Here is a 10,706-nt window from a genome sequence, read left to right as displayed (position 1 = left end):
TACCCAAAGAATCTTTCTGGTCAATCATTTCCACCAAATAGATTCTTGGGCAAAACAAGAGGTGGGCAGGAAATGATCAACGCAGAGCTGAATGAACTAAAAGAATTGCTCCATCCCTAACGAGGGGGAAATTTTGATTAATTTCAACTTTGTTGGGGCACCTGGTTGTCTCAGTCCATAGAGCATGCAACTCCTGATGTTGGGGTTGTGAGTTCAAGCCCCATATTGGGTTTAGAGATTACTCAAAAATAGAATCTTTAAAAAATTTTTTAGCTTTGTTAAATTCCCAAGAATCAAACCACTAATATTTTATTGTTAATATTTTTTAGAAAGTGGGTACAGACACAGGGCTAGGTCCTTTACAAACAGTAACTCGTTTGCTTTTCCAGTCCCGCTGCTCAAGAAACAAATGAAGAAATTGACACTCGAAGAAGTTTGCCAAAGGTTTTTCGGTTCTAATCAGGTCAATCGGGGACTCAAATTTAGTTTGTCTGAGGAGAAAGCCAGGATTTCTCTATTATCCAGTATTTCCCAAACTTGCCAGATCAGAAGAATTGCCCTGAGTACTGGTTAAAAATACAGACTTGCGGGCAGCCCCGTGGCTCAGCGGTTTACCGCTGCCTTCAGCCCAGGGTATGATCCTGGAGACCTGAGATCGAGTCCCACGTCGGGCTCCCTGCGTGGAGTCTGCTTCTCTCTCTGCCTGTGTCTCTGCCTCTCTCTCTCTCTCTCTGTCTTTCATGAATAAATAAATAAAATATTTTTAAAAATACAGATTTCCTTTACCTCTCCCATGGAGAGGGCTGGAGTGAGGGGCTTAGAATCTTTTTAACTTAAAAAAAAAAAAAAAAAAAAAAACTTTTTAATGCCCTGGATAACTCTTCTGAATATGCAAAATTAGGAAACATCATAATTTGATGCCACATTATTACTCACTAACCCACACTGTGTCATCATTCCTTCAGATAAACCCTTCTAAAAAATTTTTTAAAAGATTTTATCTGTTTATTCATGACAGAAACAGAGAGAGAAAGAGAGGCAGAGACACAGGCAGGGGGAGAAAGAAGCAGGCTCCATTCAGGGAGCCCTACGTGGGACTCGATCCCCCATCTCCCGGATCCGCCCCTGGGCCAAAGGCAGCGCTAAACCACTGAACCACGGGGGCTGCCCAACCCTTCTAAAATTTGCTGTACTTATAACAAAGTGTATTCAACCAGTGACCCATCACCCAATCTTTGCCATCCTTCTAGGAACAGTGTTTCTGGGGTGCCTGGGTGGTTCAGTCCACTAAGCATCTATCTTCAGCTCAGGTCATGGTCCCAGAGTCCTGGGACCAAGCCCCACATTGCATCTGGCTCCCTGCTTGGCAGGAAGTCTGCTTGTACCTCTCCCACTGCCCGCCCCCCCCCCCGCCCCCATGGGCACATGCTCTCTCTCTTTTAAATAAATAAATAAATAAATAAATCTTTAAAAAATAATAAGAAGAGTGTTTCTGTGAAGAAACACTTTTTCTGTGAAGATAAAAGCCTCAAAATTACAATCTGGAAGCTTGAAAAAGAAATCATTACATCTTAACATGTACAAAATGATCAGGTTAGCAACTTGATTACAAATTAATTTGCTTTATATTTTGTAATGGGGGACGGGGGTGCCTGGGTGGCTCAGAACTTGAGCGTCTGCCTTTGGCTCAGGGTGTGACCCCCGGGGTCCCAAGATCGAGTCCCACATCGGGCTCACCTCATGGAGCCTGCTTCTCCCTCTGCCTATATCTCTGCCTCTCTCTGTGTGTCTCTCATGAATAAATAAAATCTTTAAAAATTTTGTAATTTGGTGTGGTTCCTGGCTAACTCAGACTCTTGATTTTGGGGTTGTGACTTTGAGCCCCACATTGAGTACAGAGATGACTCAAAAAATTTTTTTTTAATTTTAAGAACATATTTTATAATTTGGACAGCAATTCCTCCTTCAAAAGGTAAAAGGCATTTGCTTTTGTTAAACATTAGATAATCCACTCTATTATTTTTATTTACATAATGTTAATTTTTAGCAAAAATATTTTAGTGTAAATACAGCCTGTGTACAATTTCAGTATTGTGAAAACCAACCAGACTATTATCATTTTGCTATTCATTCCAATCCGAAGTGCAGTGGTGAGTCTCATCAAACAAAAGCCATCTCAGAACCAGAATAATTTACTGGCCTCCAACCAGGCTTAGAAACTAGTGATAGCCAAAAGAAATAGGAAATGCCACATTTAATTATAGCATTTACTCTTTCCCCTTTTTAATAGCTGTAACTTTTTACTAAGTATTTTGTTAAGCTTGTCACAAAATAGACACAAGAACACTATTTAATGGGATAATGTGAAAATATTTACTTTCATATTTAATTACCTATTTCAACTGGGGGGAAAAACTGTCCTACTTTTAAAAACTGAAAAAGTAGCACTATAAAAGAATTCTCATTTAGAAAATTAGTGATTTCCTCAAAATTGCATCACTCTTTCGCAAATATGTCTGATAAGTGAGATAGCACAAGAAAAACACAATTAAAACATCAACTACTGCAGTTTGAACATAGTCTCTAGGGACACAAAAGATGCTCTGACATGTATAGAGGATACATGTGCAGAGAATTATGTCATCCCCCAAATCATTTCACAAACACGTAGCATGAGCATTCTCCAAAATGACCGAACTGTATTTTGTTCAGTCTCATTCCCATCTGGAGGAAGTAAAGACATACAATTCAGACAACCACATAACTTTAGGGGGCACCTTATGCCTGGAGAAAGATTATTTGCATTTAAGAGATAGCATGGAAAATTAAAGTTAAAAATGTGAAAGCCAAACTTTCAAATGTATTTACTGAAGACATTTTATCACCTACAATATTTTTAAATATTCAAGAACCCATTCGTTAAGAATAGCATCATGACAATTCACATATGAAAAATGTCACTTCCAATGACTTTGCTCAAACTCAGAATTGGATAGCTTGTGAAAATGAAGCAGTCTTAGCAAAAGCTGGTATGTCACATACTCTCTCAGCCCAAAATCTGTATTAACACGTCCACAGAACCATACTACAATGAACCCATGGTTATGCAGAATCTTGTAAGAACCACCTTCAACCAGACAATTCCCCAAACGACTGAAGGTCTACTTCTCAAGTACCAAAGCCCTTTTAAAAAGCTTGACTCCGTGGGCTAGGAATCTTTCTAAATCATGACTGACTTAAGAACAAAGTCTTACTATAAACACCATGATGCCCTCAAGACCTTAAGGCACGCAAGAAGATTTGTCTGTAAGGAAAGCCCCAGATTGCTTTTATTCTTTCTTTCTCTATCTTCCTTACTTTATTTTTTATGCTGTTTGTAGTTCTTATTGTTTGGGGTTTGGGTTTTTGTTGTTGTTGTTGTTGTCTCAGGGGTTTTTTGTTTTATTTTGGTTTTTTGGTCTCCTTCTCTACAGTTGTGTTGTCCCGTTACTTGTGATTTTTGGTGTATACCACCCCATTCCTCCTACCTGTCTGAACTACTGCTCCTTATCTGCGGTGGCCTTGGAGCCCAGAAAATCCATTTGTTAGAATTGTGTGAAAAATGGGGACATCTGGGTGGCTCAGTTGTTGAGCATCTGCCTTCAGTTTAGGGCATGATCCTGGGGTCCCAGGATCGAATCCGCATCAGGCTCCCCAGAGGGAGCCTCCTTCTCCCTCTGCCTATGTCTCTGCCTCTCTCTCCCTCTCTCTCCCTCTCCCTCTCTCTCTGTCTCTCATAAATAAATAAATAAAATCTTTTAAAAAAAAATTGCGTGTAAAATGAAACTCAACTAAACCCTTAATGAGGACCTCCCCTCTGATTAAGATAGATATTTAAAATTTGTCACTTCTTTGTTTTTTGGCTTCTTGCAAACTTCCCAGATTCCAAGTGGTTCGCAGAAACAGGGGAAGTTATCAGATGGTCAAACTCTGGCTTCTAGGGGTTAATATACAGTGATAAGTGAAATTCATGATGATGGCTCTAAGGTGCCTGCTGAATCTTCATACATTAAATAATCTATCTTGAATATGATTTCAATTTTAAAGTATTTCATAAAATCATAATCCTTTGAAACTTGGTGTCTCACAGCTGGAATTGGTGGCAGCATTCTGACGGATTTCTGATGAACCAGAAGCTGCCTTTCCCAGATCACACAAGAGAAGGGCCTGTCGTGCATTCCTGTCACAGCTGGCCTTCACCCTAGGATGAGGAGAGTCGCCTAAACCCTTAACAAACCCACCCTGCAAGACACAAGGCTCAGCGCCGGGGAATGACCTGGCTCCTGTTCACGTCTCCAACTGGCCTTGACCCAAGTCCATTCCTCTCACTCTCGGGTTCTGCCAACACAGGCTGCTCAGGCCTGCTTTCAGTTCCTTGAACACTCAAGGCTCACTTCCTTCGGAGGGCCTCTGCCCAAGAGTTCCCACTGCCTGGAATGCTCTCCCTCCCCAGGCCCGGCAACCACTGCCCAGTTTCCTCCTACTCAGCTTAATCACACTTCCTTAGGAGGGCCTGGCGCTCTGGCGGGTCAGCTCTGCTTCTTCCACACTACTAGTCACCCGCACTTCTCCTAGGAGCCCTCATCACCGTTGCAAGCCTTTCACTTAGTTGTGTGTAGAATAGATTACCTAGAAAATAAGAGGTGCCCCATAAATATGGGTTCACTCCGTGGAGGAAGGGAACGAGGCCTCCTCATCATGGTTAACATGAAGGCTTGCCAGGAGACCAATTCCTCACAGCTTACCTTCACTTAATTGCTGTCAAGGCCCCCAGGTCTCTCCTTTCCTTTCAAGAAAAGAATAAAATCTACTCAATGAACCAATGAACATGTAGCAGCACGGCAAGAAACTACACTGCTACTTTCTGGACACCCTTGTATTATTCCGAGCAAAGAAATAAAATCTTCCCAAATTTCAAAAACTTGCACACTGTCATACATGCTGTCTGCAACATTTGTCTCTTGTTAATTTTTTTTTTTTTCTGGCTTTCGTCTGAAGTGTCTCTCAAGTTTTGGCAATTTTGAGTCTTCTGGTTACCATGGAAATAGGAAACAATGATCTCGTGGAGATTAAGAGGAGGGGGACGGGTTTCTCTTGGGGTTCTGGAGTTTTTCTCCTTTGATAGTATCTGTGAGTTGAGAGAATGTTGATTTGGAGGCAGTGTTTCTGTGTCACCAACAAATGCTTATTTTTGTGCCATGTTTTAAAGATAAACATGCCCTGTTCCAGGTGCAGGCTCTTGGTTTATCCTTAAGGCAAGTTCAAACTGTGGAGCATGAACTGTCCAGTCTAAGTGAGAAAGAACCTTTACCTCCTCCTTCCACATACCTTCAGAAAGCTTCAGATATTGTATAAGGCTCTGGCTCTTTCTGGCACATTGGCATGTTGGGTTACAAGGAATATTACTATATGCAGGGTCAATTTTATTTTTTTCTTTCTCTGTTTCATGAGTAAATGATACTTATATTTTTTAATTTCTTAACTTCCAGAGCAGCAAATAAGCACGTGATGTTGCTCTTTATTGCTGTTGTTCCATAATCTTGGTAGTTGATAGTTGCTCATACCGACAGAAAACTTGACCAGTAATAACAAAACTTGAAAAATCTGGGAAAGGAAGAAAATTGTTTGTTTGCCAAAGTCCACAATTTTACCTCCTCTCAGAATGGCTTCATTTCTTTCAGAAACTGAGAACCACGTGCACGTCTATGGCTATATAAAGCTTGGTGTTTAATACATTCTATAATAACCCTCATTGTAATTTTTCCATATCTTATGTCACCACAAAGGTTCCAAGTTCCCTGGAGGACAGGCATGGAAGATTCTTTTTTTTTTTTTTTAAAGACTTTATTTATTTATTCATGAGAGACACACAGAGAGAGGCAGAGACACAGGCAGAGGGAGAAGCAGGCTCCACGCAGGGAGCCCGATGTGGGACTAGATCCCAGGTCTCCAGGATCTCGCCCTGGGCCAAAGGCAGATGCTCAACCACTGAGCCACCCAGGGATCCCAGCATGGAAGATTCTAACACCAACTCCTGCTTCCTTGCTGCATGGAAGTCCAGCCTGCGGCACCTGATGGATGGCTCACCCCTGCAATTCCCCACCTTACCTACCCCACTCCAACTACTTTTCCTTGCCTGTAATTTTGCCTGAGGAATATCCAGAAGCATCTCCCTTAAAAATGTGTTTGAGTAAGGCTCTGTCTCCAGACTGAAGATATTTCTCTCAATTTACAATTCACCTCTTAGAGATTTGGTTCTTTTGGACCTTAATGAGCCCCCTTTGAAAAGTATCAATACCCCCTGGAAGGCTAAGGCTGACAGCCATTATCAATTTATAATCCCAAGGAACTAAAACCGACTGCCAACCCCTCCCTCAACCCCCAGGGAAAATTAAATTCAGGACAGGCACTCGGGGTGGTGCTCATAAAGAGAGGGGCTCTGGGGTGTGGGTGGGGAGCAATGAATGAACATCTTAAGTTTCACATTCTTCAATTCGTGTCTGTCCCTGAAGTTCCCTTCCCTTCTTTTCCCTGCCTTGTTCCACCTCTGTCCCTCTTACCTAGGCCTAGCTATGTGTATGACTGTGTGTGTGTGTGTGTGTGTGTGTTCTATCTGTGTGTGCGTGCAGATGTCTGTATATATCCCCAGGTCTTTGACTTGACACTATCTAGCAGTGTACCCAAAAAAAAAAAAGAAAAGAAAAAATTAATTCAGATTACTTGTTGGATGATTTAGGTATTTTCAGCTTCATTAACAGCTAATCACCACACAATGGATTACTCAACCAGGGTTTGAAATATGCCTCCAAGGTGGCTAGACTAACTGGAATGATCGCGTAAGGGGACTTCAGGCGGGTATCATATACACACAGCTATTATGTCTTTGTGGGAACATGCGTTTGCGTATGAATTGTCTGTGCATGTTCTTGGCAGGTCCCCTTTCTTGTTCTCCATTCCCTGCCCCCTCCTCCACTCCAGCCTTTGCCAGGTCTGCCTACAGATCCCCCCGGTCTTGGAGCCTCCCAGAGAGCAGTGAGAGCTCATTTAGGTCCAGCGGCCTCCTGAGAGGAGTGTCCCAGTGTGCCCTCCGGTGAGCCAGACGGGCCAACTGCACCCCAACAGGGTTCAGAGCCTGGCTGGGAGGTGAAAGATAGGGTAGCCAGAAGGCTTGGAACTGTGCCACTGGGGACGCAGCCAGGTGTCTTGCCGCCCTCAGAAAATGCTCCTCTTGCCCTGCCCTAAGGAACAAATTACCAGCACAGACAGAAGCGTGACCCTGGAGCCAGTTTTCTGTGGATTCTTTCTCCAACCGCTGAAAATATTCTGGTGGATACGGAGGTTGGCCTGGTGTGGGAGAAGATGACACACCACCACCTTCACCTCCACCCTCTCCCCGCCCCTGCAGCACGCACACATGCACACATGCACACACGCACACACACGCACACACACCCCGGATCCCAGCTCCACCGATGGCTTTGGCCAACGACGCGGCCTCCCCTAAGTGGCCGCAGATTGAGGTAGGCGTCCACAAACAGGTTCTGTTTTTACAGGTCTGGCGCAAACCACGAAGTCCTCCGGCCACACAAAGTGCTCTGTGGGCAGGACTAGCCAGTTTGCCCTCGACAGCAACCACTTTCATGGCTGGTTGGACTTGTCAGGGATTTTTCTCTTAACATTTGTCAATGACCATTGTCAGGTGTTGCTAGGGTTGCAGGAGAAAGGATTCGCTCGATTGGCTGAGCGGCCGGATTCTGTGGCCAATCCAAAGGCTGTGCCTGGGGGAGGGGGACTCAGCATGATAGAACAATATCAAGCATAGGCAGACACATTCCGGGTACTAATAAGGCGTCTGGAAAAATGGAATTATAGTGTGCAGGAATCCCTTGCCCCTCTACAGCTCCAGCCATGGCTTGGTTGCCGTTCAAAGTGCTAACGCCTAAGTTAAAGTCATTCCCAGATTGGAGGAAATCAAGATTTCAAAACAGGGGAGTAGCAATTGTAAGGAGGAAGTAAAACTCCTTGCTCATTGTGTTTTACAGCCTTCCTTAGCAAAACTGCTGAATTGTAATTTGAAATATTCCACCCTTTCAAATAAATTAAGTGCAGCCCTTAAAAACAGGAAATGAGAGAGGCGCACACGTATTGTCAACTAAACATTCACAGACCTCGCAGCACAGAGCGAAGCTGAAAATCACAGAACAGTCCCTATGAGTTCACTGTAGGAGGATGACAGCAAGGGTCACCACCAAGGGAGACCTTCTGCCTCTCCCGGCTCACTCTTGGGCTGAAACCTGAATGCTAATTAGGAGCCAAATGAAAGACAAACATCGGCTTGAAGGGAAATTTGGATCTTAGAAGATCAGAGATATTCTGGGATTCAGATAAACCCTGTGGTACTCAGGGAACTGAGAGTGTACTTGACGGCTGCACCCTCCCTTTAGAACACACAGCTGCCAGTGGGCCAGGTGTTCCTGCAGAACTCAGGTAACGGATCAAAAGCAAACAGAATTATCTTGCCTAGAAAATAAGTTAAGCTTCTGTACCGTCCTGATTTCCCGCCCAGTTATCAACATGATCTCCAAACTTTAGTGTTTTTATTGGCAGTTTGGACGCAGTCACAAGAAAAGTTTCTGTAGTCTTCTTCTTCCCTACTGGGCCTCTCCCTTTGCTCTCAGACCTATTCCTTGGAAGATGGAGCTGCCATCCAAGAAGAGAGAAAGGAAGAGGGGAAAGGCAGGAGAGAGAGAAAGGGAGGAGGGGGAGAAGGAAGGAAGAAAGAAAGAGGAGGAAAGAATCAGTGTTCGTTTCCCATGGGTCCCATCCCTGCAGCGTCCACATCTCTTAGCCGGTGCAGGCTCTTCTGCTGGTGAAGGAGCCCACAGCCCAGCCAAGCCAACTGAGCTTCATTTCAGGCTGAAACAGGGTTTTGGAGTTCTGCATTTTACTTTATATACATTTTGAAGTAGCTCAGGATGAGAAAAAAAAGAAAGAAAAAGAAAAGAAAGAAATAAAGAAGAAAGAAGAAAGAAGAAGAAGAAAGAAAGAAAGAAAGAAAGAAAGAAAGAAAGAAAGAAAGAAAGAAAGAAAGAAAGAAAAAGAAAGAAAGAAAGAAGAAAAAAAGAAAAAGATTCTAAGACTGAGTTTTGGACAATTTCACCTCCCACTCCCACTGGTATAAAGAAGAATATGCATGAGCAGAAAAATGGTCTTGAGGAGGGTTGGCAATAAAACTGTTAAGAATTGCACAGAAAGTACAGCTTCACATTGGAGTACCCACTTAAGTCTACCCACACTGCCGGCCAGGGAGACCGACCTAGCCCACTTTACCCAAGATCCCCGAGAGCCTCGGGGGAGACAGTAAAATAGCAGGAATCACTATTCCAAGGGGGAAGAAACTTGGAGAATATTTTCAGTTCACTTTTCGGTTGCATGTGTTGCTAAATGCAGATATTTGCGCTGTTGGCAACGTCTTAGGAAGTGATTTAACCCACTTGCATCGCCAGGCATAATTTATCATGTGGCCCTGTGACTTTAACCCCATTCATTTCTCCCTTCTGATTACTTCAATCATGTTTGTGTATGCATTACTTAGGACATGTCTTTATTTCAGAGACCCTGAAATCCTACTTGATTTTTCTAACTCAGAACCTAGTCTTCTCTCATCCTGACCTTATCTGCTCTCTTCAGGAACAATTCCAGGAGGCCAGGAAATCTTACCACCCACATCTAATCTTCACACTCAAGCAATTGGATGAGGACTGGTGGGTTAGGAAACTCATCCTCTCCCGGCCTGGCAGGCACACCCACATAGTCATTGGTGAGTATTCTCCGGGGTTAGAACTGCCCAGAGCTTTGCAAATTGGTGTTCTCTCTCTCCCTAGTGCCTATTTCAAGATAACTTTCAATGAGAGCCGTACAGTCAGTTACCAAAATAGCTGGTTATGAAAACCTACTGGATCAATGAAAAACAAAAATCTGACTGCCTGTTTCAACCTGCAGTCAACCAGCAGAGATCATGCACTGAAGTCGGAGCCCTTTTCTTCCCTGAATCGGCCGCTAATAAAGAAGGAAAGCATTTCAATAGAGGACAGAAGACACAGAAGGCCCGGGGTAACCCACAATGAAATGAGCAGTTTCAGAACATTAATGATCACAGGAAAAAGTGGGATCAGAGAGCAAGAGATACGCAAGGGAGTTTGCATGAGAGTTTGAAAGGCCACATTCAGTCTGCACCCTCAAGAAGGTGTCTGAGAGAAAGTAGGGCAGAACAACAATGAATATAGGGCGAAAAAGACGTGAGTTTAGTTTTCAAAATGTCATGTCTGTATTGAGTGTCCCTTAGGTCCCAACAAGAAACAAAGGGAGCAAGCAACTTCGGTGACAACACAGCAGTTGGCAAAGAGTCTGGGGTACAATCTCTGGAAAAGTTCCAGTATGAAGCCTAAGAACAGGTTGAAAGAATCACTACGTCCCTTCAGCTGGTCTCTACTTTTCCAAGGTCTGCTTTTCCCATCGCGAGCCATTCCCCTTTCCAATCTGCTCTTAATTTTGCTCCATGCCCTGACCGACACCTGGGTCTCTTTAGATTCCTCTCTTTCAGTTCACTGCCTTAAAGCCTATCTGGGGAAGACTTCATCATTCATGCCGCAGTCAGACTGTTTATA

The sequence above is a fragment of the Canis lupus genome, chromosome 2, assembly GCF_003254725.2.
Source record: "Canis lupus dingo isolate Sandy chromosome 2, ASM325472v2, whole genome shotgun sequence".
Classification (NCBI taxonomy): domain Eukaryota; kingdom Metazoa; phylum Chordata; class Mammalia; order Carnivora; family Canidae; genus Canis; species Canis lupus.
This window is presented reverse-complemented; position numbering follows the sequence as displayed.